Source organism: Dermacentor albipictus, chromosome 5, assembly GCF_038994185.2.
Source record: "Dermacentor albipictus isolate Rhodes 1998 colony chromosome 5, USDA_Dalb.pri_finalv2, whole genome shotgun sequence".
NCBI classification, from domain to species: Eukaryota; Metazoa; Arthropoda; class Arachnida; order Ixodida; family Ixodidae; genus Dermacentor; species Dermacentor albipictus.
In genome coordinates, this window is record NC_091825.1 from 45,355,167 (window position 1) to 45,380,598 (window position 25,432).

At 48.5% G+C, this 25,432-nt stretch overlaps 1 long non-coding RNA gene across 1 annotated transcript in view; it reads left to right on the forward strand.

Moving 5' to 3' along the window:
* The first annotated feature begins 421 nt into the window (after positions 1 to 421).
* Positions 422 to 25,432, forward strand: part of LOC135900533 (uncharacterized) — a 61,372-nt gene continuing 36,361 nt past the window's right edge. Inside the window, exon 1 of the long non-coding RNA XR_010563896.1 lies at positions 422 to 533. This is a non-coding gene — a long non-coding RNA (uncharacterized lncRNA). The remainder of the gene's footprint in view (positions 534 to 25,432) is intronic.

A 25,432-nucleotide genomic window follows, 5' to 3' on the forward strand; every position in this document is an offset into this window, starting at 1 on the left:
CTTTCGAGCTGGGTGTCGTCCTTGATTTCTGTAGAGAATGGAACGCGGCTTTTCTTGCTTGATTTCGTTTTGTTTTTCTGGCTTCAATATTCCACCCTCTCAAAATCTCATGCAATTTAGAGTGGACTGCTTTTCACTTTTCTTTGTCAGCTAATTTTGGCTTTATTGATATGCGACCTAATGTTTTGACAAGACGAGTTCGTCAACGTTCTTTGTCCCATGGGAACACGACAAGAACAGTACGAACAGTAAAAACTTAGGTATCATTGTCAGAAAAAAGTGAGTCCTCTCGCTGTTGTGAATTGCGCTTTTTGTTCTTTTTGTGTAAAGTGGTATTCTCTTATATTACCAAGCATCCTGGCCGATTTCGCGGTGTCTTTCGTTTGCTAGGGGAGCAACGTGTGCACTCAGGTCTTCAGTTAGAAGCAACAATGCGTTCCATCATAGTTTTATTCATTACTGTGGCTTCTTCAATGCCCCCAGTATGCTTCGGTGAAGACGAAAGCAACAGCGATCCTGCCGACGCATTGCGCGTGAGAACGGATACTTCAATTCTCTTACTTTTCAGTGTTTAAATTTGAAACTCACACTTGGACGAGTTTTACCGTATGAATCAACGTATGCGTGGTTCTTGCTTAAAGAAGGCACAGTGCGCAAGAGTAATAATCACGTTGACTTTGTTGTCGTGAAATTTTGATGCAGCTCCGCATGCCCAGCTTCGATGTGGTATCGAAGAGGCGTATGCTGCATCGCCTACGAAGCACAGGTCTAGGCGGAAAAATTATGCGGCTGGCAATTTCTCCGTTGCAATAATTACATTCGGTTCATCGTACCCATAAAGAGGCTGACGAGGACTATTTCAAAGCTGCAAAAAGCAGCAGACGGTGACTGCCACAACTAGCGAATCATAATATTTAATCTTGCGTATAGCCTATTCTGGCGGCTAGCTTCCCACGCTATGCGTGCCGCCCTCGCACCTGTTTAAGCTTTTCCTAGACGCTAGAGCTATACTACTATGTCCGCGCAAACCTTGAGCGATCGGAAAGCGCTTTTTCCCCTTTAGGCCGGCAGAGAAGGGAGGCTTCGTTCCGGCCGCGAAGCTCCCCACATCTCAGTAAGGTGCCTGGTGGTGGTCTCGTGCTGACGATGCCCTCTCGGTGAGCGCATATTTCCCCCCTCATATTTTAAGAGTTTCAATACTTACAAGCATTTGTCTCGCAAACCACATTTATTTCAAGGGAATTTTCCATGTCTCAATAATTTCTCTCGTCGTATTCGAGTGCTGATTGCCGCGTTATAGTTTGTTAACGAAGCTTTCCCTTCAAGTCTAAATATTTTAAGGCAGTTTGTCGTGTGCGTATCATGGCCACGTACGCTTATATCGCCTTCCGTTTCTGCACCACGGTTGCGCTTTAAAACCACGGCGCTGCAATTTTACTTCAGAGACTTTGCTTTCCTTACTTCTTCTCCGCCCTTAATCTGGCTCTTTTAACTACTACACGCAGAGACAAAGCAACAGCGCGCGCATTAGATCCCATAGATGAGATGAATATTTAAAATTATTATTAGGGTTATAATTATATTCGAATGGTGATTGCTGTGCTATCGTTTGTTAGCGAAGCTTTCCCCCAAGTCTAACTATTTTAAGGCATTTTTTCGTGTGCGTATCATAGCCACGCACGCTTATATCGCCTTCTGTTTCTCTACCACGGGTGTGCTTTGAAACCACGGCGCTGAAATTTTGCTTTCCTTTCCTTCATTCTTCTCCGCCCTTAAGCTGTCTCTCTTCACTAATACACGTAGAGATAAAGCAACAACGCGCGCATTACATCCCATAGATGAGATCAATATTTACAATTATTATCAGGGTTTTAATTATATTCGAGTGCTGATTGCTGTGTTATCATGTGCGTAACATAGCCACGCACGCTTATATCGCCTTCCGTTTCTCTACCACGGGTGCGCTTTAAAACCACGGCGCTGCAATTTGGCGTTCCTTTCCTTCATTCTTTTCCGCCCTTAAACTGGCTCTCTTCACTAATACACGCAGAGCCAAAGAAACAACGCGCGCATGCGATCCCATAGATGAGATGAATACATATATATATAGAAAATTATAATAATAATATTTGGGGTTTTACGTGCCAAAACCACTTTCTGATTATGAGGCACGCCGTAGTGGAGGACTCCGGAAATTTTGACCACCTGGGGTTCTTTAACGTGCACCTAAATCTAAGCACACGGGTGTTTTCGCATTTCGCCCCCATCGAAATGCAGCCGCCGTGGCCGGGATTCGATCCCGCGACCTCGTGCTCAGCTAGAAAATTATCAGTCATAGCTCTCGTAGTATAGCCTTCTGAGCCGTTTCCTTTCTTTTTCTTTTTTTTGTTCTTCCGAAAGTAGTCCTATTAGGGTTATTATAATTACACGAATGTATTTCGCCCTCGTCAGCAGCAGGCCTTGAGATAGCTATTCTGGCGGCTAGCTTCCCACGCTATGCGTGCCGCCCTCGCACCTGTTTAAGCTTTTCCTAGACGCTAGAGCTACACTACTATGTCCGCGCAACCTTGAGCGATCGGAAAGCGCGTTTTCCCCTCTTGGCCGGCAGAGAAGGGAGGCTTCGTTGCGGCCGCGAAGCTCCCCACATCTCAGTAAGGTGCCTGGTGGTGGTCTCGTGCTGACGATGCCCTCTCGGTGAGCGCATATTTCCCCCCTCATCTTCCCCCCCCCCTTCTTCCCAAGTAATTATGCCTTACAACCACTGTCGACGGTCACGAAAATCGACTGTCGAAAATCGACTGTCGCGGACAACATGAGTCCCTTTCCACGTAAGTATGAGGCTCGGAGCAGGAGCTATGGCGCTTGACAGTAACCTGGGGCCTGACGAACCAACCGACTGAGCTATCTTTCCGGGCAACATCCAAGGGTCATGAGTGCAAATCACCTGTCATGTTCCCTTTTTTCCCTTTTTTTCTTTTTTTTTGCTTTTTATAGTCTTTTCCTTTATTTTATGACTGCACGGGAACCCTCCTAAAAATTATATACATCCTCAATTAGGTATGACGACACATGTGCAAGTCATAAATACCAGGTTCTCTAGTCGAGTGCCATCCGTGCGGTATAACCGAGCTCAGATTGGTCAACCTTGACTGATCAAATAGGGCACCTCTGTAGGTTAAATGAGGCGTACAACTCCTGCGGGACCCGCCGTGGTTGCTCAGTGGCTATGGTGTTAGACTCCTGAGCACGAGGGCGCGAGATCGGATCCCGGCCACGGCGGCCGCATTTCGATGGGGGCGAAATGCGAAAACACCCGTGTAGTTAGAAATAGGTGCACGTTAAGAAACCCCAGGAGGTCGAAATTTCCGGAGTCCCCCACTACGGCATGCCTCAGAATCAGAAAGTGGTTTTGTCACGTTAAACCCCATAATTTAATTTTTTAATTTAACTACTGCCGTGAAGGTAGAGTATCTGTCTCCCGTGCAAGAGGACCGTGGTTCAAATCCCGGTGCCGCGCCATTCACCACCGGAAAATACAAAAAAAAACTTGTGTTGAGAAAATTGCACAAACAGGCCTGGAGTGCGGCCTGATCCCGGCGACCAGAACCTGTAACGCACTCTCTCACCAGAGAAGGATTGGCCACCCTGGTGCAGTACTTGGCCACAACCTCCCATATGAATACAACAATCAAACCCCGGCCCTCAGTCCCCAGCAGCCGCGAAGCAACTGACCACGGCGGCGGTCAGATCTGTGACGCTGCAGAGGGTGCTAAGAATACCTGGCTCCGGACAGGCCGCCATTGGAATCTGAACCTGGCAACGTTTAACGTTAGAACGTTATCTAGTGAGGCGAGTCTAGCAGTGTTATTGGAGGAATAAGAGGGTGGTAAATGGGATATAATAGGGCTCAGTGAGGTTAGGAGGACAAAAGAAGCATATACAGTGCTAAAAAGCGGGCACGTACTGTGCTACAGGGGCTTAGCGGAGAGACGAGAACTAGGAGTCGGATTCCTGATTAAAAAGGAAATAGCCTGTAACATACAGGTATTCTATAGCATTAACGAAAGGGTGGCAGATCTTGTTGTGAAACTTAGTAAGAGGTACAAATTGAAGGTGGTACAAGTCTATGCCCCTACATGCGGTCATGATGACCAGGAAGTCGAAAGCTTCTATGAAGACATGGAATCGGTCATTGGTAAAGTGAAAACAAAACACAGTATACTGATGGGCAACTTCAATGCCAGGGTAGGCAAGAAGCAGGCTAGAGACAAGTCAGTGGGGGAATATGGCATAGGCTCTAATAATGGCAATGGAGAGTTATTAGTGGAGTTTGCAGAACAGAATAATATGCGGATAATGAATACGCTTTTCCGCAAGCGGGTTAGTCGAAAGTGGACGTGGAGGAGCCCGAATGGTGAGACTAGAAGACTTCATATTCTGCGCGAACCCTGGCATCATACAAGATGTAGACGTGCTCTGCAGGGTACGCTGCGCTGACCATAGGATGGTAAGAACTCGAATTAGCCTAGACTTGAGGAGGGAACGGAAGAAACTGGTACACAACAAGCCGATCAATGAGTTAGCGGTAAGAGGGAAACTAGAGGAATTCGGGATCAAGCTACAGAACAGGTATTCGGCTTTAACTCAGGAAGAGGACCTTAGTGTTGAAGCAATGAACGAGAATCTCATGGGCATCGTTAAGGAGTGCGCAATAGAAGTCGGTGGTAACGCCGTTAGACAGGAAACCAGTAAGCTATCGCAGGAGACAAAAAATCTGATCAAGAAACGCGAATGTATGAAAGCCTCTAACCCTACAGCTAGAATAGAACTGGCAGAACTTTCTAAGTTAATCAACAAGCGTAAGACAGCGGACATCAGGACCTATAATATGGATAGAATTGAACAGGCTCTCAGGAACGGAGGAAGCCTAAAAACAGTGCAGAAGAAACGAGGAATAGGCAAGAATCAGATGTGTGTGTTGAGAGACAAAGCCGGCAATATCGTTACTAATATGAATGAGATAGTTCAAGTGGCTGAGGAGGTCTACAGAGATTTATATAGTACCAGTGGCACCCACGACGATCATGGAAGAGAGAATAGCCTAGAGGAATTCGAAATCCCGCAGGTAACGCCAGAAGAAGTAAAGAAAACCTTGGGAGCTTTGCAAAGGAGGAAGGCAGCTGGGGAGGATCAGGTAACAGCAGATTGGTTGAAGGATGGTGGTCAGATTGTTCTAGAGAAACTGGCCACCCTGTATACGCAATGCCTCATAACCTCGAGCGTACCGGAATCTTGGAAGAACGGTAACATAATCCTAATCCATAAGAAAGGGGACGTCAAAGACTTGAAAAGTTATAGACCGCACAGCCTACTGTCCGTTGCCTACAAAGTATTTACTAAGGTAATCGCAAATAGAATCAGGAACACCTCAGACTTCTGTCAACCAAAGGACCAGGCAGGATTCCGTAAAGGCTACTCAACAATAGACCATATTCACACTATCAATGAGGTGATAGAAAAATGTGCAGAATATAACCAACCCTTATATATAGCTTTCATTGATTACGAGAAAGCGTTCGATTCAGCCGAAACCTCAGCAGTCATGGAGGCATTACGGAATCAGGGTGTAGATGAGCCATATGTAAAAATACTGGAAGATATCTATGGCGGCTCGACAGCCACCGTAGTCCTCTACAAAGAAAGCAACAAAATCCCAATAAAGAAAGGCGTCAGACAGGGAGATACGATCTCTCCAGTGCTATTCACCGCATGTTTACAGGAGGTATTCAGAGGCCTGCAGTGGGAAGAATGGGGGATAAAAGTTGATGGAGAATACCTTAACAACTTGCGATTCGCTGATGATATTGCCTTGCTTAGTAACTCAGGAGACCGATTGCAATGCATGCTCACTGACCTGGAGAGGCAAAGCAGAAGGGTGGGTCTGAAAATTAATCTGCAGAAAACTAAAGTAATGTTTAACAGTCTCGGTAGAGAACAGCAGTTTACGATAGGTAGCGAGGCACTGGAAGTTGTAAGGGAATACATCTACTTAGGGCAGGTAGTGACCACGGATCCGGATCATGAGACTGAAATAACCAGAAGAATAAGAATTGGCTGGGGTGCGTTTGGCAGGCATTCTCAAATCATGAACAGCAGGTTGCCACTATCCCTCAAAAGGAAAGTGTATAACAGCTGTGTGACCAGTACACACATATGGGGCAGAAACCTGGAGGCTTACGAAAAGGGTTCTGCTGAAATTGAGGACGACGCAACGAGCTATGGAAAGAAGAATGATCGGTGTAACGTTAAGGGATAAGAAAAGAGCAGATTGGGTGAGGCAACAAACGCGGGTAAATGACATCTTCGTTGAAATCAAGAAAAAGAAATGGGCATGGGAAGATACCCGATGGTCATTAAGGGTTACGGACTGGATTCCAAGGGAAGGGAAGCGTAGCAGGGGGTGGCAGAAAGTTAGGTGGGCGGATGACATTAAGACGTTTGCCGGGACAACATGGCCACAATTAGTACATGACCGGTGTAGTTGTAGAAGTATGGGAGAGGCCTTTGCCATGCAGTGGGCGTAACTAGGCTGATGATGATGATGATGACAGCGTCAGCCTACATATGCAGAAGTAAGATCTTGGGGCGGGCACGTTTTCAAAACCACGAAATTAACGAGGCTGTCCGGTATCTTTATTACAGATGTGAAAAGATAGAAGCCATATCACATTAAAATAACTTATAGGATTTTACATGCCGAAACCACGATCTGAATGTGAAGCAGGCTGTAGTGGGGGACTCCGGAAATTTAAACCACCTGGGATTCTTTAGCGTGCCCCTACATCTAAACACATTTGTGTCTTCGCATTTCACCCCCATTAAAATGCGGCCGCCGTGGCCAGGATTCGATAGCGCGACCTTGTGCTCAGCACCATTGCCACTAAGCAACCACGGCGGGTAAACGATATCACATAAAGCGATCTTTGGTTTCTTTGCAAGGGTATGGGATAATTGCTTATATGATGCGAGCTTAAAAGCTAATGTTCCCATTTCCATAAGGATACAATGAACAAATTGTACTTTCTTCACTAAGTAACAATGCGTGTGGTGTTGATACACGATTACATATATATATATATATATATATATATATATATATATATATATATATATATATATATATTCCCATTTCCCATTTTATATATATATATATATATATATATATATATATATATATATAAAATCGACGTCTCGTCAATTAAATCACCACTTAAGCTTTGCGCGCATGTACGGTACGACACATGCTTTTAAGTTTTCCGCGCTCCCTATGGCCATTCGCTTGTGGAACAATCTACCTGAGCACATTGCTTCCGAGTCAGATCAAGAAAAATTTCGTCATCTCCTACACGAGCATTTTTCAAAATAGCACTTACAAATCACTTTATCTTTTTTCGTACACTTTGCAATCTGCTTCGAACTTCCTGTGATATTTTTTTTATGCATTGCTATCTCGCTCTTGTGAATTGCTATTTTATGCTGCGTCGTGTGTTCACTTGTATTGCCTTGTATATATTATTGCTTTTTTGAGTCTTTTTCCCTGAATATCACATTCAGGAATTGTACCCCCTGATATGTTCATCTATTGTGTACCACATTAGAAGGATGCTTACTCTGTAACCCCCTTACACAATGCCCCCATGGGGCCCGTAATGTATTTTAAATAAATAATATATATATATATATATATATATATATATATATATATATATATATATATGGTGCACTTCTGACCGGTCACAGGAAAGCAACAACACGGGATATAAATGTGACATGTTCCCCCAATAAAAGTAAACTCTCCAAATTTCCCTAGAACGATGCGCAGGAGCGTGCGCATACGGGTGATGACGCTGCACCACGAACTGCGCAGCAGCGGATGAACCCACGCCTGTCGAGACGTGGACAGCAGAGAGTAAAGCTCAGTGTGTTCTGTGACGGGCTAAACAAATGGAGGCCCCATAGAACTGCAATGAACAGGTATGAAGCTTAAAGGGTTGCCTTTATTAGGTGTGGATGTCACATGTTAATCGTGGAACGGCGATATCATGTGACCGGGTGCACCATGACGTTATGGACTCATAATATATATATATATATATATATATATATATATATATATATATATATATATATATATATATATATATATATATATATATATATATACCAGAAAAAATGCAGTTCTGGGTCCGGGTAAATATTCACAGTGAAGTAGGCGCGCGTATGAAGCGGTTTATTGACGTTTCGGCCGGGGTCCGGCCTTCATCAGAATGCATTGCATGGTGTCAGTACAGTTAATATACATGCGCTTATCAACCAAATGAAGATACGTTAACATGAAAAACGAATAAAATGGGCGAACAAAATACATCCGAATCGTTCAAAGGATAGCTGACACGTGTATAGACCGATGGCGATTGCCATCGGTCTATACACGTGTCAGCTATCCTTTGAACGATTCGGATGTATTTTGTTCGCCCATTTTATTCGTTTTTCATGTTAACGTATCTTCATTTGGTTGATAAGCGCATGTATATTAACTGTACTGACACCATGCAATGCATTCTGATGAAGGCCGGACCCCGGCCGAAACGTCAATAAACCGCTTCATACGCGCGCCTACTTCACTGTGAATATATATATATAGATATATATATATATATATATATATATATATAGATGATGAACGTGCGCACAGCCAGCAGCAGCGGCTGCATCAAGCGTGCAGCAGAGGCTCGAGCTCGGGAACTGCTCTATGCATCCTAGAACCGGCGGTCGCTACGAACCCCAATAAATCTCCTTTATAAGTGGTGGACTGGTGCGGGATAACGTTCCATTCTATCATCCTGAAACTCCCTTCTCAGACGCTACGCTCCGCCATGCGGGACGCCAACCAGCAGACCCTTCCATCGCCACCCGTCTCTTGCGCTGGCACCGTTCGACAGCGGGAGCCTCCTATCTTCAACGGAACCGACGACAACGACATTGAAGAGTAGCTGTCGTCCTACGAATAGGTGAGCGTTCAAAACAAATGGAATGACTGGGACAAACTGGCTTACGCATCATTATACCTCGCGGGCGTGGCCAGTCTCGGGTTCAGAAAGCATGAGAGGGATATCCGAACCTGGTCGGCGTTCAAGGCGTCGATTACAGAAGTATTTGACCAACCCGCCATCAGGCAACTCCGAGCCGTGCAGCGTTTGTGTGAACGCACAAAGGACACGGGTGAGACATTCACCAGCTATACAAAAGACATGCTAGATTTGTGCAGGCGCGTGAACGCTGCCATGACGAAAGGGGAAAAGATCAAGCACGTCATCAAGGAAATCGATGATGACGCGTTCCAGATGCTTGTGGCCAAGGACCCGCGCAGTGTTGGCGAAGTCATCAGCATGTGCCAGAGCTATGATGAATTACGTAAGCAGTGAGCTCTGACAAGGCGACATTGCACACCAAATGCGGCGTCACTCTACAGCCTGACCAACGGCCCAGAACAAGCCTCCCTGTAAACCCAAATCAATGATTTCGTCCGCGAAGAAATCACACGAGAGCTATCTCTGGTGTCCGTCACTCAGGAGTCTGCCAGCACTTTACCGTCTCATCTCCGTAACGTAATCCATGAAGAGGTCGCAGAAGCGGTGCCGGCTGTTGACCAGCATAATGTCGTGACTACACCACTTACTTATGCTGCAGTTGCTGCAATGGCCACCCGCACTGTGCCCGTGCGTCGCTTCCAGCGCACTGTGCACCGCCCTTTCCCTCCCAACCCCTGGGCCACCACTGCCGTCGCTAACCCCTGGCGTACGCCGGACAATCGCCCTATATGCTTCGTATGTAGGTGTCCCAGTCATGTTGCGAGGTTCTGCCGCCGCCAATCATAGGCGTTCGATGACGATCGCCGAACGCTTTATGTGCCGCCTGACTCAAATGCGCCTTACGGACGCTCCGACCAATCATCAGCTCGCTCCCAGACTGATCGCCGTTCTCGCTTCGAACGCCTCCGATCACCCTCTCCACGTCGTCGATCGCTTTCCCCTATGCGTCGACGACTCGTCTCTAACGAAGAGGGAAACTGGACACGCAGTTCCTGAGGCAAGAACTGCGCTAGTGTCGACGTGCCGAAGTCCTCCTCCTTTACCTGCCATTGTCATTGATGTGTTTATCGAAAATGTCGCCACAGTCGCCCTCGTCGATACCGGTGCCGCTATTCCAGTTATGGATGCCAGGTTTTGCCGTTCGCTTCGTAAATTGAGTATCTGTCTGGATTGTCGCTTCGAACGGTGAGTGCTCAACCCATTTGCCCTAACGCTGCTTGTAATCGTGAAAGAAGGCACCTGTATTCCCCCGTGCTCTTCAGCATTTTTACCAGTCTTCTATAGTACCATATTCGATGGGACGGTCTTCTTCATGCCCTCTCATCACTTTGTTACCCGAAAAGCGCTTCCTTTGCCCTTTGCAGCTCTTGACCTTGCCGCCGGTGTCAGCACGATGCCCATTTGCAATCATCTTTCATCACCGCTATCACTGCTCCGCCGCGAATGCCTTGGTTACGTCGAGTCGGTCGATTCAACACGAACTGTCTCCGTCCTCGACGAAGTGCCTTCTACTCCCGTCCATTAACTGAGTGCCCTCTCCGTACCCCACTCAACATGAACTGGTGTGTGCAGCCCATTCATCGCCGAAGATCTGACGCACTCGCAGCGATCTCAAATTCTCGCAGTCCTTAAGCACTTCCGCCGTTCTTTCGACTTTGCGCAAACATCTCTTGGCCGTGCATCGACGGTCGAGCATTACATCGACACTGGCTCTCACTCACCGCTGCGACAAAGACCATATCGCGTGTCCACTACGGAACGTCGTGTCATTGCAGACCAGGTCGATTACATGCTCTGCCGAGGCGTCATTCAACCTTCCCAAAGGCCATCGGCCTCTCCCGTGGTCCTCGTTACAAAAAAGATGGTTCCATCCACTTCCCTGTTGATTTTCGACGGTTGAACAAGATCACGCTGAAGAATGTCTAGCCATTACCACGCATTGATGATGCTCTGGACTGTTTGCAGGGAGCCGAGATCTTTTCTTCGCTGTATTTGCGGTTATGCCATTTGCAGGTTCCGATGGCAGAGGCCAATCACCCCAAAACTGCCTTTGTTACACCAGACGGCTTGTATGAATTCACCGTCACGCCTTTCGGACTTTGCAACGCACCTGCTGCGTTTGAAAGAATGATGGATAATGTTCTGCGTGGACTCAAATGAAAAATCTGTCGTTGCTATCTTGACGACATTGTGGTGTTCGCCCCTGATTTCGCAACGCACCTGTTCCGCCCCCAGCACGTACTCACTTCCTTGACCAACGCCGGGTTGCAACTTAACCTGAAGAAGTGTCGATTTGCTGTTCGTCAGCTCACAATTTTAGGCCATGTCGCGTCAAAGGAGGACGTTCGCTCGGATCCTGAGAAGCTACGTGCTGTTACTGCGTTCTCAAAACCTGCCACTATGAAAGAGCTACGCAGTTTTATCGGCCTCTGCTCTTACTTCCAGTGATTCGTTCGAAATTTTGCGTCAATTATACCGCCTCACACGCAGCTCCTTGGCGCTAGAGATCTCTCATCATGGTCTCCAGCCTGTGACGACGCCTTCAAAACCTTGCGCTGTCTTCTCCCGACGCCACCCATTCTTCGTCATTTTGACCCTCAAGCGCCAACCGAAATCCATGCTGATGCAAGCGGTGCAGGCCGTGGTGCTGTGTTGGCACAGCGTCCACCTGGCCGCACAGAATACGTCATCGCATACGTGAGTCGCACGTTAACCAAGGGGGAGACTGATTACAGCGTTACATAAATGGAGTGTTTGGCCACTGTATGGGCGCTTGGCAAGTTTCGCTCATATTTATGGGACCGATCATTCGACGTAGTGACCGACCACCACGCACTATGTTGGCTGTCGACGCTCAAAGATCCATCGGGCCGCCTTGCCCGCTGGGCATTGCAAATCCAAGAATATGACATCCGCGTGGTTTATCATTCCGGGCGAAAGCACTCCGATGCTGACGCGCTATCCCGATCACCGCTTCCCCCGAAGGCCAGTGACGACTCCTCCTGCGAGTACACATTATCCTGTCTGGACGTTGGCACCATCACTGCTGCACAGCGTAATGATCACTGGGCTGCATCTCCGCTCGACCTTCTCTCGGAAGAGTCAGGAGTTCCGGCGTCACGTACGCTTCCACGCAAAATTCCTCATTTTGAGATTCGATACCAGCTGCTATATGTACGCAACTATTCCCCAGAGAAACACACCTGGTTACTCGTCATTAAGAGAATCTTGCGATCAGAGCTCTGCTACTCGTTCCCCGTCGACCCTCAGTGTGGCCACGTGGGAGTCTTCAAGACCAACGAACGACTTCGACACCGCTGTTACCGGCGCGGAATGTACAATTTCGTTCGAAAGTTCGTCCGCGACCCTTAGATCGCGTGGGCATAGGTCTCTACGGGCCACTTCCGTTGATTCCTACCGGCAACAGGTGGATAATCGTTGCGGTAGATGGCTTAACCCATTATGCGGAGACTGCTGTTCTACCAAACGCTACAGCGCAGGAGGTCACCAATTTCATACTTCGTCGTTTTCTCTTTCGACATGGAGGTCGACGTGAACTTTTAAGCGGCAGAGGCCGCGCCTTCTTATCTGAAGTCATTGAACAACTGCTTGTTGAATGCGCTATTGTTCATTGTAAATGCACTGCTTATCACCCACAGACTAACTGTACTACGGAACGCCTTAATCTAACTCTTGATGACATACTCGACATGTATGCCTCACCTAATCACTCTAATTGGGACCTAGTTCTTCCGTTTGTCACCTACGCCTACAACACCGCGACTCGGGCCACAACCGGATTCTCACCCTTTTACCGTCTTTACGGCCGTCATCCTTCGCACACAATCGACACCATTCTGCCTTACCGGCCGGACCCACCCAGTTGCCTGCCGATCTCAGGAAGCTGGCAGACATGCCGAGCAATGTCGCCAGCTGGCCCGTCGATTCACCTCGGACGACGAGAACCGCCAAAATGCCGTGCATGATGCCCAAAACTCGACTCCCACATTTTTCCCGGGCGCTCTCGCCTAGTTGTAAGTGCCAAAGCGTACGCCTGGGCTCGCTTCAAAGCTTCCTCCGAAGTACGACAGGCCATACCGCGTTCTCGAGAGAACACCCGTTATATACCTGGTTGAGCCGCTAACTCCTCCATCCCACATGCGACGTCATATCCGTGAAGTCGTTCGCGTTCAGCGTCTCAAGCCGTATCACCATTTTACCATCCTTCCAGAAAACTAAGTCGCCAGGATGGCGCCTTTATTTTCGCATTGCCATTGTAAGGAAGATTACGAACGTGCGCACAGAGTCAGCAGCATCGGCAGCATCAAGCGCGCAGCAGAGGCTCGAGCTCGGGAACTGCCCGGTGCAGCCAACGACCGGCAGGCGCTACGAACCCCAAGAAATCTCCTTTACAATATATATATATATATATATATATATATATATATATATATATATATATATATATATATATATATATATATATATATATATATATATATATATATATATATATATATATATATATATATAACATTTACAACATATATATATATATGCTACATATATATATATATATGTATATATATATATAATATATGTTGTATATGTTGTAAATACCACACCAATAAGACCAAGCGCATTTCGTTTGGACTTCTGTAGGTACCATCACCCTCAATATTTGTGGATGCCGACATGCAGTAAGCTTTAAAGCAATTATTTATCTTACTATTGGAAATCTAATTTTACAAGTGTCAATTAGTATGTTGTACCGGTTTGTCTAATGTAAATATGATAATCTTTGAGAGACTGAACAAGACATAGAGGACCTATATATCAACTCCAAAATATGTATGGCACTCCGTGAAGGCTGGCAGCAAAGCTACCCGGCTTGTATATTTGACCACTAACATAAGAAAAATTGTGGGTCCATAGCCATCGGGAAAACAGCAGCACACTGCTACGCGCATAATAGTTAAATATACGGAGAATCAGAAATACAGAAAAGAACCTCCTAAATCAAATAAGGAATCATTTAATTTCCTTAGCATTACTTTTTGCACTCTTATTTTGGCTTTTTTTCTTTAGAAACGGCAGATGGTCTGGTATTCGGGCTTGCGCGTATTTTTGCGCGTTTCTTGGCTCTTCTTTAAGTACTTCAGTGCTCCACTTGAAATATACACTCATGAGAAACGTCCATTGCTAGTCGTTATCATCAGCCTGGTTACGCCCACTCCAGGGCAAAGGCCTCTCCCACACTTCTCCAACTACCCCGGTCATGTACTAATTGTGGCTATGCTGTCCCTGTAAACTTCTTAATGTCATCCGCCCACCTAACTTTCTGCCGCCCCCTGCTACGCTTCCCTTCCCTTGGAATCTAGTCCGTAACCCTTAATGACCATCGGTTATCTTCCCTCCTCATTACATATCTTGCCCGTGCCCATTTATTTTTCTTGATTTCACCTAAGATGTCATTAACCCGCGTTTGTTCCATCACCAAATCTGCTCTTTTCCTAATCCTTAACGTTACACCCATCATTCTTCGTTCCATAGCTCGTTGCACCGTCCTCAATTCACGTAGAACCCTTTTCGTAAGCCTCCAGGTTCCTTCCCCATACGTGAGTACTGGTAAGACGCAGCTGTCATACACTTTTCTTTTGAGGGATAGTGACAGCCTGCTGTTCATGATTTGAGAATGCCTGCCAAACGCACCCCAGCCCATTATTATTATTCTGATTATTTCAGTGTCATGATCCAGATCTGTGGTCACTACCTGCCCTAAGTAGATGTATTCCCTTACCACATCAAGTGCCTCGCTACCTATCGTAAACTGCTGTTCTCTTCCGAGACTGTTAAACTTTACTTCAGTTTTCTGCAGATTAACTTTTAGAGCCACCCTTCTACTTTTCCTCTCCAGGTCAGTGAGCATGCATTGCAATTGATCTCCTGAGTAACTAAGCAAGGCAATATCATCAGCGATTCGCAAGTTACTAAGGTATTCTCCATTACCTCTTATCCTCAATTCTTCCCAATCCAGGTCTCTGAATACCTCCTGTAAACACGCTGTGAATAGCATTGAAGAGATCGTATCTCCCTGCCTGACGTCTTTCTTTATTGAGATTTTGTTGCTTTCTTTATGGTGAACAACGGTGGCTGTGGAGCCGCTATAGATAGATATCTTTAAGTATTTTTACATACGGCTCCTCTACACCCTGATTACGCAGTTCCTCCATGACTGCTGACGTTTCAACTGAATAAAACGCTTTCTCGTAATCAATGAAAGCTATATATAAGGGTGGGTTACATTCTGCGCATTTCTCTATCACCTGATTGATGGTGTGAATATGGCTTATTGTTCAGTAGCCTTTCCGGAATTGCGCCTGGTCCTTTGGTTGACAGAAGTCTAAGGTGTTCCTGATTCTATTTGTGATTGTCCTAGTAAATACTTTGTAGGCAACGGACAGTAAGCTGATCGGTCTATAATTTTTGCTGTCCTTGGCGTCCCCTTTCTTATGGATTAGGATTATGTTAGCGTTCTTCCAAGATTCCGGTACGCTCAAGGTCATGAGGCATTGTGTATATAGTTTGGCCAGTCTTTCTAGAACAATGTTCCCACCATCCTTCAACAAATCTCCTGTTACCTGATCCTCCCCAGCTGCCTTACCCCTTTGCATAGCCCCCAAGGCGTTCTTTACTTCTTCCGGCGTTACTTGTGGGATTTCAATTTCCTCTAGACTATCCTCTCTCACATTATTGTCTTGGGTGCTACTAGTACTGTATAAATATCTATAGAACTCCTCACCCAGTTGAACTATCTCATCCATATTAGTAATCATATTGCCGGCTTTGTCTCTTAACGCATACATCTGATTTTCGCCTATTCCTAGTTTCTTCTTCAGTGCTTTATGCTTCCTCCATTCCTGAGAGCATGTTCAATTCCATCCATATTATACTTCCTTATGTCAAAGCTCTTACGCTTGTTGATGAACTTGGAAAGTTCTGCCAGTTCTGTTCTAGCTGTAGGGTTAGAGGCTTTTATACATTGGCGTTTCTTGATCAGATATTTCGTCTCCTACGATAGCTTACTCGTATCCTGTCTAACGGAGTTACCACGGAATTCTACTGCAGGCTCCTTAATGACGTCCTTATGATTGTCGTTTATTCCTTCAATACAAAGGTCCTCTTCCTGAGTTAAAGCCGAATACCTGTTTTGTAGCTTGATCCAGAATTCCTCTTATTTCCCTCTTACCGCTAACTCATTGATTGGCTTCTTCTGTACCAGTTTCTTCCGTTCCCTCCTCAAGACTAGGCTAATTCGAGTTCTTACCATCCTATGGTCACTGCAGCGCACCTTGCCGAGCACGTCCACATCTTGTATGGTGCCAGGGTTAGCGCAAAGTATGAAGCCTATTTCATTTCTAGTCTGGCCATTCGGGCTCCTCCACGTCCACATTCTGCTAACCCGCTTGCGGAAGAAGGTATTCATTATCCGCATATTATTCTGTTCTGCAAACTCTACTAATAACTCTCGCCTGCTTTTCCTAGAACCTATGCTATATTCCCCCACTGACTTGTCTCCAGCCTGCTTCTTGCCTACCCTGGCATTGAAGTCGCCCATCAGCAGAATGTTTTTTTTTTTACTTTGCCCATCGACGATTCCACGTCTTCATAAAAGCTCTCGACTTCCTGGTCAGTGTGACGGATGTAGGGGCATAGACCTGTACGACCTTCAATTTGTACCTCTTATTAAGTTTCACAACAAGACCTACCACCCTCTCGTTATTTCTATAGAATTCCTGTATGTTACCAGCTATATCCTTATTATTCAGGAATCCGACTCTTAGTCCTCGTCTCTCCGCTAAAGCCCTGTAGCACAGAACGTGCCCGCTTTTTAGCACTGTATATGCTTCTTTTGTCCTCCTAACATCACTAAGCCCTATTATATCCCATTGACCACCCTCTAATTCCTCCAATAACAGTGCTGGACTCGCCTCACTAAATAACGCTCTAACGTTAAACATTGCCAGGTTCAGATTCTAATGGCGGCCTGTTCATTGCAAGTAGCCCAGAACAAGTATACTTCATGAAAAATACCTGTGTGTTAACTTGTGAATTGGGAGAGAACACACACACACACACACACACACACACACACACATATATATATATATATATATATATATATATATATATATATATATATATATATATATATATATATATATGTATATATATATGTATATGTGTGTGTGTGTCAGTGTACGCAGATCTTTTTTTCTCAATGTTTTTACTATAGACTTTCTGAGCGGAAATACCATGTCAATGATGAGGATTACCCGGTCGCACAAGTGGGCACCGACTTCCTCTAATATACATATAAAAAACAGTGTGTTTCCTCTAAAGTACACATGTTTAATTCGGTGTAGAGGCGAGAATAAAACTCGAAATATGAAAATAAAGCAGGTGACTACGCACCCGCACCCACGCTATAGTAGTGCCATCGAGTAAGCTCCGTTCGACAGCACGCCATTCATCTGCGGCTTGCTGGTCATAGCAGTGGCATTCGGTGATGTCGGCTCAAATCCAGGCGCTCAATCGTGTCAAATCCAGGCGCTCTGTTATTCTTGTTGCAGGGCACAGCAACTGATTAACAGCTTGCTTCTCCAATGACACTGCGTAATGGGACTGCTATCGCGTGGGCGAGGACACTAGTGCTGTCGTATTTCGACACGATAGTGTTTTTTGCCGGGCACCACCGAAAGTTAGTCCCATTTACATACGTCACACGATTAGTCATGTGAGCTTAGGAAAGCTAAGAAGGTTTGCTCTATAAAACAAATATTGGTCTTGATGTCGTTTACTTGTTGCACCCAGGATATTTAGGTCTATTTTCTTTTATCACTGAGTAATCTTGTAAACAACATGGCTGGCACCCTTGGGACTGTCAAAAGGTGTTCTGGTTTAATTGATGAAGACCTCAGAGAGCAGAGCACCCGAGTGACAGGTCACACAGCTCCGACAATACAGACACTAAGCTTCGAAAACTCCGTGTCGTCACCTTTCTCCTAGCAGCGCACTCTGCTCGTTGTTCTCCAGCACAATTGTCTCCCCGGAGAAGAGGAGTTGTCCCCGCGACGTACGGGCAGAATAGCACACGTGGATCGAAAAAAGGTTTTACCGCTGAACGTGCACCATTTCGCGCCAAAAGCGGCGCTTATCTGAAGGCGGCTCTAGCGGTTCTAGCAAATAGTTCACAGAATATATTTGATGACCACACAACATGGACCCTCGCAGTTGGAAAGGAGTTTTGGTGAAAGTCCAGGGCTAGCTGCGGGAACCCAAAGGCAGACTAGTGAGAAGAAGAGGTGAGAGAGAGAGCGCGAGAGAAATAATTTTATTAAAGTGAAAAAAAAACATTACTATACGGATGGTGGTCAGGCGGTGACTGGCCAACACCTTTTCTGCTCGTTGAATGGCCCGGAGTTGCACGTTGAGGCTAGAGTTCCGGAGAACGTTGTCTCACACTTCAGGCGAGGGTGTGGTCGGGAGATGAGGCGGGGGTGGGTCCTCGTTGCAGTCCCAGAGTATGTGTGCAAGGCTGGTGTAGGTGCCGCAATGTCAATAGTGTGGGCTAAAGAGGTCAGGATATATGTGACTGTATATTTGCGGACAATGGACCGAATGTGTCTGGAGGTGGCGTCACACGATTGGCGGGGGTTTAGTGAGTTCGGGGCGCAGTGATGGTTTGGTTTGGCGGGCGAGGTGGAGTGTTCCACGAGAGAATCACCGGTGTACTCCTCGGGATCTCCTGGCACGGTCCGCCGCTCGGTTGACCCTCGAGCTTGGCAGTGGGTGGCCTCGTTTCCCGGGTTGCTCGCGTGCACAAGTAACCAAACTCCTCAGATGGGTAGGGGGGGGGGGGGGGGTCCCATAGTCTTGCTGACGAGCGAGTGGTTTTAGAAGGCGTAAGGTGCTAGGGGTGACGGTGCCGCGAGCAAAATGAAGGATGGTGGTTTTCGAATCGCTAAGTATTATAGTGTGGGCTGCAGAAGCCGCAAGTGCGATAGTCGCTTCTTCGCCTCCGGCGGGGTTTAGGGCGTGGACGCAGCCAACGATGCCAAGGAGAGTGGTTGTTTCTGTGGGAGTGCGGATAGCCGTAACTGTGAGTGCTCACGCTTTACTGCGAGGTGTAACGGGCCACATCTACGTATGCCATCTGTGTGCTTGAAGCGTAGGTCACTTGCAAGGCCGGCCAGCCCCCCCGTCTGACGATGTCCATCGTGGTGGCCAGCCAGCATGTTTTTCGGTAGTGGTTTGACGACGAAGCGTTGTCGTATCGGAGCAGGTAGGGAGAGCGCTTCTTGGCCTGAGGGTGATGCAGTGAGACCAATGCGATCGAGGATGCATTGGCCGGTCTTGCTTCCGTAAAGACGTTGTATCCGGGCAGTGCGAAGTCCCTCAACTGATTCGTCGAAGGTGCTGTGTAGACCGAGGCTAAGAAGGCGCGTCGCGGAGTTGGTGGCTGTAAGGCCTAGGGCTAGCTTGTTGACCTTGCGAATGAGCCGTTAAAGTCTGTCCTTTTCGGTGGGTAAAACATGCAGGTATGGTAGGGCATAGGTGCTGCGCGATATCATGACGGCGCAAAAGAGTTGGAGAAATTTCCTTTTCACGCATGCCTTGCCGGTTGGCCGACACGTGTGCGATGAGACGGACTGTTTGCTTAACCGGAACGATCAGCCGGTCGAGTAGGGTGGCGTTTGATTGGCCTGTTCGGAGGTGAAGGCTGACGATTCGCATGTGGTTCAATGTGCCGTTTTCCTGGACCCTGATTGTCAGTAAAGTGGGGAGCTTCGTTTTGCGATGGTCAGGAGGTCTGAGCAGTAGGAGTTCCAATTTACTCTCCTAACATTTGAGGCCTGCCTGCGTTGCGTGGGGAATGACGGTTACGCCGACTCGTTGAAGGGTCTCTTCGATGTGGCCACACGATCCAGTCGTCGTCCACAGCGTGATATGGTTGGCATAGATGATGTGGCGTAAGTCGGGGATCTCGTCAATAGAGGGAGAAAGTGTACGCATGATCATATTGCTACGCAATAGTATTACCGATGACGAAGAGGCGAGCAGTACGAAGACGACGACAACGATTGGAGGCTAGCGCGGGCTGTTGCCTCTTGGCCAAGTGCGGCGTATTACGTTGTAAATATACTTGTATATAGCTTTTCATTTGCGTCTTCTTACGTAACATATCTGGTGGAGGTGGACGTTCTCTGTACAATTCGACTCAGCCGCCTCCGACCCCTCCTGCCACTTCGACGACCTACATCTCTCTCCCTGCTCCTCGTGATCCTGGCGTATTCTCGGGCAAAGATGGGGACGACATCGACGACTGGATCAGCCTGTACGAACACGTCAGCCGCAATAACCGGTGGGACCCTACTATCATGCTCGCCAACGTAGTCTTTTACCTCGGTGGCACACCTCGAGTTTGGTTTCGGACGCACGAAGAGGAGCTCACCAGTTGGGATTCGTTCAAGCAAAAGCTCCGAGACTTGTTCGGCAACCCCTACGGCCACCAACTTGCCGCGCAGAAGGCGCTTTCCGGCCGTGTGCAGACGTCAACAGAGCCCTATGTCACGTACATTCAGGACGTCCTGGCTCTGTGCCACAAAGTTGATGCACACACGCCTGAGTCAGACAAGGTATCCCACATCCTCAAAGGCATTGCCGATGACGCCTTCAACTTGCTCGTGTTCAACAACGTCGCGACGGTGGATGCTGTTATCAAAGAGTGCCGCCGCCTGGAACTCGCTAAAAGCAGACGTATCGATCAGCAGTTTGCCCGTTTGCCCAACACCCCAGCGACTTCTTCCTGTGCCGACGCTCCTCGTCCCAACAACACCGGCGATATTACCAAGATCGTTCGGCGTGAGATTGAGGCCGCCTATCCGGCTGCCTTCGACTCCAGCCCCACCAACGCACCGGCAGTCACGGTTTCCCTGATCCAGGCAGTTGTCCGTCAGTAGTTCGAAAACATGGGCCTTCACACCATCTGCTCGGCCCATCACCCTGATACCCATTCGGCTTCGATTCCGTCCCGTCCCGCATCGTCTTACCCACCACGTTTCCGCAACCCAGCTGAATAGCGCACTGCTGACGACAAGCCCATTTGTTTTCACTGCCGTCGCATCGGGCAGATTTCTCGGCACTGTCGAAGTGGCTGGACTTCCCCGACCCGGTCTGCTTATACTGCCTATGCTCGCCCCTCGGGTGGCCCTTCTCGTCCTTATGCCGCACGCTCCGATAATGCCGCCACTGACTCGCCTGCGCCGAACCGCCCCTATTCTCGTTCACCTTCGCCCCAAGGACGACAATCTCGCTCTCCCCAGCCCCGTCGCTCCTTTTCGCCGACTCCCTTCGGACGCCGCTCCCAGCCGAAAAACTGAATGATGCAGCGCCTCGAGGTGACGCTGCATTGCTCCCTACGCCGTCAAATCCTCCACTGACGTTGCCCACTCATCTGAGCCTTCTTGACGTGCAAGTCGACGGTGTTCCTGTATCTTCTCTTATAGACACTGGGGCGCATTTGTCGGTAATGAGCGCGGACTTTCGTACCCGCCTGAAAAAAATAATCACGCCCGCCACGACGCTTGTTGTCCGTGTCGCCGATGGCGGAACAGCCCCCGTAATTGGTATGTGTGCCGCCCGCGTCTCCTTCGCCGATCGCTCAACAGTCGTGCTATTCGCGGTCATCGCCCACTGTCCCCATGACATCATCCTCGGCTTAGACTTCCTCTCCGCACATTCTGCTCTAATTGATTGTTCCGCCAGTACTCTCCGCCTTGACCTGCCTGTTCTGGATCCCGCTGAACCACACCCCAGTCGCCTCAGTTCCGTCGACTTTGTTCGCTTGCCACCTACGGCACTGACTTACGTTGACCTAGTGTCATCCCCACCAGTGCCCGACGGTCACTATATCGCGGCTCCTATACAAGACGTCCTCCTTACACACGGGATCACGGTGCCTCATACCGTTTTATCTATTACGGCTAATTGCGTCTGCCTGCCCGTGGTCAATTTTGGCTTGACAACACAAGTGCTGCCACGCGGGATGTCTCTGGCCCAGCTTTGCTCATTCGAAGATCACGCAATAGCATCTATTGAGGTAGACAGCCATTCAGCCGATCCTCCTCTACCATCTCCGTCGACAACTTGCACCATCGCCGACTTACAGAAAATGATTGCGCCCGACATGCCGTCCGAGCACGCTCGTGAGCTCTACCGCGTTCTCTTTTCCTACAACGATATTTTTTACTTTCACGATCGTCCTTTGGCCCAAACTACAACTGTTAAACATCGCATTAATACCGGCGATGCCCCTCCTATTCATCGCCGCCCGTATCGAGTGTCACCGGTTGAGCGTCAAGTTATTCACGCTGAAGTTCGCAAAATGCTTGCCAATAACATCATAGAACCGTCATGTAGTCCATGGGCGTCACCGGTTGTACTGGTAAAAAAGAAGGATGGCTCATGGCGCTTTTGCGTGGGTTATCGGCACCTTAACAGGGTTACCAAAAAGGACGTGTATCCCCTACCTCGGATCGATGACGCCCTTGACTGCCTCCATGGTGCTCGCTACTTCTCTTCTATTGACCTCCGCTCCGGCTACTGGCAGATTGCTGTGGACGATCTCGACCGCGAGAAGACTGCTTTTGTAACTCCGGACGGTCTTTATCAATTCAAAGTGATGCCGTTTGGTCTATGTAACGCTCCTGCCACTTTTGAACGCATGATGGACTCCCTTCTTCACGGTTTCAAATGGTCCATATGCCTGTGCTACTTGGACGACGTCATAGTATTCTCCCCAACGTTCGCTACGCACCTCGAGCGCCTCTCGGCAGTCCTGGACGTTTTTCGTCGCGCCGGTCTGCAACTGAACGCATCGAAGTGCCAATTCGGCCGTCGCCAGATTACCGTCCTTGGGCATCTCGTTGACGCGAACGGAGTGCAACCGGACCCAGGCAAGATCCATGCTGTTACGCACTTTCCTGTTCCGAAGTGTGTCAAGGATGTGCGCAGCTTCATCGGCCTTTGTTCCTACTTCCGCCGTTTCGTGAAAAATTTCGCGGCCATCGCACGACCACTAACCGAGCTTTTGAAAAAAGACGCTCCTTTCCAGTGGGGCGATAACGAGGCCTCTGCATTCTCGCATCTAATCGACGTTCTCACAACGCCTCCCGTTCTGGCCCATTTCGATCTTTCTGCGCATACCGAAGTTCGCACTGATGCCAGCGGTCACGGAATAGGCGCAGTACTGGCACAACGCCAGCGCGGCAACGACCGTGTTATCGCTTACGCCAGCAGGCTCCTCTCACCCGCGGAGCGCAACTATTCCATCACTGAGCGTGAGTGTCTGGCCCTAGTTTGGGCGATTGCGAAGTTCCGCCCATACTTATATGGCCGACCCTTTTCCGTTATCACAGACCATCACGCGCTTTGTTGGTTATGCTCATTGAAAGACCCTTCAGGAAGACTTGGTCGCTGGGCCTTACGCCTCCAAGAATATTCGTTCTCTGTCACCTACAAATCTGGCCGACTACACAAGGACGCTGACTGGCTGTCTCGCTACCCGGTAGACGAGCCTGACGACGCCGACAGTAGTACCGCCGACGGCATTTTCTCTGTGTCTGCCTTCGCTAACATCGCCGATGAGCAGTACCGAGACCTATCGCTGCGAGTACTCATCGAGCGTCTGCGCTCTACACCTACCGACGCATCCGTTCGCCGATATGTCCTCCAGGGCGGCATTCTGTACCGAAGGAACTTCCTTCCTGACGGATCTGATCTTCTTCTTGTCGTGCCAAAACATCTATGACAGACTGTGCTCTTTGAGATGCATGACGCACCTACTGCAGGACATCTTGGCGTAACCCGCACGTACGACCGCGTCCGCCGCCGCTTCTATTGGCCTGGCCTCGCTCGCTCCGTCCGACAGTATGTTGCTGCCTGCGATACCTGCCAGCGTTGGAAAACACCTCAGGTGCTACCTGCCGGTCATCTCCAGCCGATCACTGTCCCTGTGGAACCGTTCTTTCGTGTTGGATTAGACCTCCTCGGTCCCTTTCCCACGTCATCCTCTGGGAACAAATGGGTAGCCGTCGCAACTGATTACGCCACCCGATACGCTATCACGCGGGCTCTCCCTACCAGTTGCGCCACTGACGTCGCGGACTTTCTCTTGCGTGACATTATCTTACTTCATGGCGCCCCGCGACAGCTGCTCACTGACCGTGGTCGTAACTTCCTCTCGAAAGTTATCGCCGACATTGTACGTTCCTGCTCCACTCAACACAAGCTGACTACCTCATACCATCCTCAAACCAATGGCCTGACAGAGCGGTTAAACCGTACTCTTACCGATATGCTGTCAAAGTACGTTTCCAAGGACCACCGCGACTGGGACATTGCCCTTCCTTACGTCACATTCGCTTATAATTCTTCCCGGCACGACACCGCCGGATTTTCTCCCTTTTATCTGCTCTACGGTCGCGAACCGACCTTGCCCCTTGACACGGCACTTCCTCCTGCTTCGATCTCAACAAGCGAGTATGCGCGCGACGCCATCGCTCTCGCCGACCATGCACGCCAGCTTGCCCGTGCTCGACTGACGGACTCGCAAACCACTCAGCAGCGTCAGTACAACGCCCGCCACCGTGACGTACAGTTTTCGCCTGGTGCGCTCGTGCTCCTCTGGTCGCCCTCCCGTCACGTCGGACTTTCAGAGAAGCTCCTTTCGCCATACACAGGGCCCTACCGCGTGCTGCGCCAGGTGACGCCTGTGACGTACGAAATTGCCCCTGTGAGCTCAACCTCGTCATCTACTGTGGCACCTAGTGATGTTGTGCACGTCAGTAGGCTCAAGGCCTACTACACTGTTTCCAAGTCCGGCCTTTAGTCGCTCCGGGACGGCGCTTTTGCCGCCGGGGGTAGTGCTACGGAATAGTATTACCGATGACGAAGAGGCGAGCAGTACGAAGACGACGACAACGATTGGAGGCTAGCGCGGGCTGTTGCCTCTTGGCCAAGTGCGGCGTATTACGTTGTAAATATACTTGTATATAGCTTTTCATTTGCGTCTTCTTACGTAACAATATTGAAAATGAAGGGGGAGAGGACATTCGTGTGGAGGTGAGCCCGCCGGCCAGTGACAGTTACATCGTTCGGTTTGAAAGGAAATCACACACGCAGTTGTAGGTGTGCTCCCCCGGGTGCATGGCGGCGAG